Source organism: Aulostomus chinensis, chromosome 12, assembly GCF_037954235.1.
Source record: "Aulostomus chinensis isolate RoL2024-O1b breed Wild chromosome 12, RoL_Achi_v1.0, whole genome shotgun sequence".
Taxonomy (NCBI): domain Eukaryota; kingdom Metazoa; phylum Chordata; class Actinopteri; order Syngnathiformes; family Aulostomidae; genus Aulostomus; species Aulostomus chinensis.
In genome coordinates this window covers 17,097,676-17,102,431 of record NC_141331.1, presented here as the reverse complement: position 1 = coordinate 17,102,431, position 4,756 = coordinate 17,097,676, and positions in this window count along the sequence as shown.

Below are 4,756 nucleotides of genomic sequence, written 5' to 3'. Positions count from 1 at the left end.
GGCGCAGCTCCCCAACGCGCCCCCCGCCCCCAGACTGACTCAGGACCAGAGGCGTTTCTAGGCTCTCTAGATCTGAAGATAAGTGGGAATAGTCGTGGGCTTTCAAATCCCTCTTCCCTTAACTGCTCAAACTAGAGCTGTAAAGCTAGAAATTCCAAACTTCATGGTCTCACCTCCGACAACTAAATGCGTTCAAACCAGCTGAGACTGTGACGTCAGAAGTCTTAGGTTGAGGAGGTTAAACTTCCTCCTGCTGTTAAGAGGCTGAATTATCATAGTTAAACATGAGATGATAATTCCGCTTGAGTTAAGTAACCATAACTCCTGAATTTTTAAAAACACTGTAAAAAAAATAGTACAAACAAGCAATGTACTGACAAAGTGAGTACTGCAGCTGAGGTGAACTTAGGTGGTCTGTACTGAATTAAAGCTGCAAACAGTGATGAGCGGACCTTCACACTGTCACCACTCGGTAGCGGGAGTGGGAGGTGACCCCTGGTCATACCTTGATTTTGCATGATGGAGCAGACTAATGCAGCACTGTGGTGCAAATATCACTCCCTACACTCACAATGTTGCTGCTGTACATCGTGTGAAGACCACACGGCGTCATTTTGATTGAAACCAAATGGTGTTTGTTTCATCAGGCTGACTTCCTGGTGCTGCTATGATAATGACTTAAGTTCAGAAGCACTCAGGCCTACAGGAAAAGATCCCACCATGTGGGGTTATGACAGTTTCCTGTACTATGGTGAAATATCTAAAATGGCCATCTCACCACAGCAACACTGTTTCACAAAAAGTCCATTGTCCATCGTTGTCTTCCGCTTATTCCTTACTATTAAGGGTCGCGAGGGGGCTGGAGCCTATCCCAGCATCTACGGGTGAGAGGCAGGGTTCACCCTGGACAGGTCGCCAGTCCATCGCAGGGCCAACATACAGTGACGAACAACCATTCACACTCACAGTCACACCTACGGTCAATTTCGAGTATCAATCAGCCTAGTCCCCAAATTGCATGTTTTTGGACTGTGGGAGGAAGCTGGAGTACCAGAGAGAACCCATGCAGGCACAGGGAGAACATGTAAACTCCACACAGAAAGATCCTGTGCCCGAGCCGGAGCTCGAACCTGGAACCTTCTTGCTGTGAGGCCACAGTGCTGACCACTGCACCACCGTGCAGCCCCACAAAAAGTCTCTTTACAGTAAATTATCACCAAGTTCTTATGGACCACATCTGACACCGTTCTGGTCAACCCACTAGGAGGAGTACATCTCAGTGTAAAGCATTTCCTGTTGCCACCAGGTGGCGCTTTGACTAATCAGCCACAAAATGTGAGGAATTATTCCATGGCTTATCCTACATGGATTCACCAAGTTTGATGAACATCATCCTCAGAGTTTTCGTGTAATCCGGCTGACAGTCAGACAGACGGACAAGCAAATGCCCCCAAACACCCAACTTCCTTGGTTTTAGTTAAATGCTGATTAATGAATTACTTCAGTCTTCACCGTAATGCGTCAATTTTTTTTTAAAGAAGCTTCTGATCAAATTTGAGGCGGATCTGGTCTGGTCACCCCAGTGGATCTACATCAAAATGTTGAAAAACAACAAAAAGAAACATGTAATTTCCCGATGCGACCAGGAGGCTGTATGACCAACTGGCCTTAAAATGTAATGGCAATCCATCACCATTTGGTGAAAACAGGCCTCATAAGTTTTTGTGAAATGTTGCAGACAAATGACATGCAATACTTTACCTCCACCAAGAAAAAATGAAGTATTCCGAAGTATTTATTTATGTCATAGTCAGCGTGCCAATGTTTAACTTGAGCTTTAAGTAGTAAACATCCTTTGGAGTATTTGAGGAACCAGAGCAGCTGTCGAGGTTTGTCCAAAGGGCTGAGCTTCCATAAAATATCTTCAATATACCGATAGCTTGCCTTAGATACTTCTTGAGTCACACGCTACTTTACAAATCTTTGTTTTTCAGCTGCTTGGCATTTTATACACCAAAAACACTTTCACAATGTGATAATAGAAACTAATTTCATACTTTACTTAATTTGTCTTTTTCAGCTGATTTGGCTCATCTGTCAACAAGTTTTCAGTTTCCTGTTTGAAACGTAAAAATGAGCCAAAGCTCTCGGACTCGATATTCGCTAATATTGCAACAGCTGGGTCAGTGCTACAAAATTATCAATATTCAATACGCAGCCACTTATAAGACACTCAAAGTGAAAAGAAAGTTTGTCGGACCCTCCTCACAGTCCCACTCCTCTCCCGACTGCACCGCGCTTTTCCCTCGCCCCAAGCCAGTGGAGATACTTGGCATGTAGTGCCCTGGGAGCCCAGTCTTCCTGTGGGAGCCCTGGGGAAAGGACCTGTGTGATAACATGACATGTGAACCAGCGCTGTATGGCCACGATAAGGCCTCATCAGATACCGGAGTCCACCAAACACACAAGGGAAGTGGCGATAAGGAGTCGGCTTTGTGTTTGATCCACTTATTTGGCGAGCTTTAAGACTCCTAGCAGATTCCCTCAGCACACTTCCCGTTATGTCATCTCTCAGTGGGAGCATCTATCAGCTAACCTTGTAGAGGAGAACACATGTTGGCAGGTCCCACGAGAGGGATTTTGTCAAATGTAAATATCTATACGATGTGATATTTTTGACGGCCTCTCGATTTATATCATCGCAGTCATTTGAAGAGGATTTAATTTATATTTCTAAATGATGGCGGCGTTCTCCATCAACGGCTTTAAGTCATTCTACCACCTCTAAATAATCCCAAATAGGTTTGTAGCTGGCATGCTGAGACTGCTGCCTCACTGGGACCACGCATGCTTCTAGGGACGTGTGTGGGCGCTCACATTTTCCAGTTAATTAGTAATTAGCTCTCTTATCAGGTGTAATAGATTTTGAGGGGGATGTGAGATGAAAGCCACCCAGGCTCTGTTGTACCAACATTTAAGTCCGCACGATTAGCAGTTGTTGTTTTTTAAAGGGATGCCTTATTTTGAAATGTTTTAATATTTTTTGAATAATAATAATAGCAATAATAATATTGACACATGAGGTTGAATCTCATCCAGACTAAACTGCGCTGTCACTTTTAAACGACTGACAACTAGATGGTAGTAGCGTACCATTTAAAAAAGTAAACACTCACGACCCATGCGGGAATTTCCCTTCCTGCTCACACACACATTGGTAAAAGATTCAGCAGTTGGTCAAGTGAAAGTAATAATTATATCATGGAATGTAATATAACTTTGTAAAAGAATGGAAGCTGGGGCAGTAAAAAACAAACAAACAAGGGTCCTGCAGGTGTGCTTCGAACCAGCATTCTGTCTAATGAACAGCAGGGGGCGACCACGCTGCAAAAAGATTCGTTTGCGGCTTCCATACTTCTCGCTTGATTTGCTTTCTTTATTACCTCGCTAAACTGCTTCCTAACAAATTTATGGTCTGAAGTATCACGACGATCATTTTGTAGCCTCGCATTAATTCAATATGTTAAACTACACGAGTTTGTGTCGAGTTTACGTATTTATTTTATTTTTATATGCTAATTTATTCACCAGGAAAAGTAAATGTTTTAGTTTCCACATCAGTTTCAAATCTGGCGTCTCTGGGCGGATTATTATGACGTCACTTAGTTTCATCTATGAAATACTCCAGCGATGGTAAAACTACAGTGTACAATACACTTTGATTCAACATGAGATTTGTGTAGTGTAGTCGTGTAGTTGTTGACGACGTGATGTGAAAAAAAATCTATAATTATATTTCTCCATATACAACAATATACAAACAAAATGTAGTGAAATGCTTTTGTGAAAATGTTTTCATAATTCACCAAATGCAGTTCATCTACAAATATGATCCTCAACAGTTTTCAAGGATGAGTTTTTCAGGCTCTTGTCCAGCCGCTAGATAACCTGCCACAGGCAAGTTTGATGATGTTTGGCGCTGTAACCCGTTGATCAAACGCAGTACCTTGGTTCTGCCACTTGTCTGTGCTAATGAGCAAGTTCAGCGCGGATTTAATCAGATTTATGGTAGCAACACAATATAACGAGCCTTTAATAAGATATATCAAGGCTACAATATGTCCTAGTGGGCCACAAAAACAGAGTGGAATGGCACCGTTGGAAATATTGTTTTCACTGCAATTATATTCACGCCATATATGTAAATTTATAACCCTTATAATCTAAGAGAATAAATAAATGGATGGACTGTGACTTATAGACTGCAGCTTTTGTGTTTTTAATAATGCAAATGTAGACAGGAGATGGAATTTGTTATTGTTAATCTATTTATTTAAAGTCTCTACAAAATGGCAGGGTTCAATTCAAGACAGCAGAGATGCACATCTATGAGACAGTGAGTCACCGCTGACACCACATGGCCATTTCCACATCATACAGACTTTAACATGTGTAGGGCTTATCTAGATGTGCAATCGGTGCAGGAGTAAAACACAGTGCATCAACCCATAATTTAATCCCTTTGTTAGAGTGCAGCTACATCAGATTGGTAGCAGCAATTACGTAGATTACTATCTCTTCCATGTGATAGCACATCTTTGATAGAGTGAAAGGGGGGAAAGCGTGAGTAATGGTGAGAGGAAAATGCAATCTGGATGTCAGACAAACACTTGATTAGCCACTTACAGAAGCTGTATCTGCGTCAGGGCAAGGCCACGCCATCTCACATTTCCTCTCAGCCTGATCCTTCAAGCAT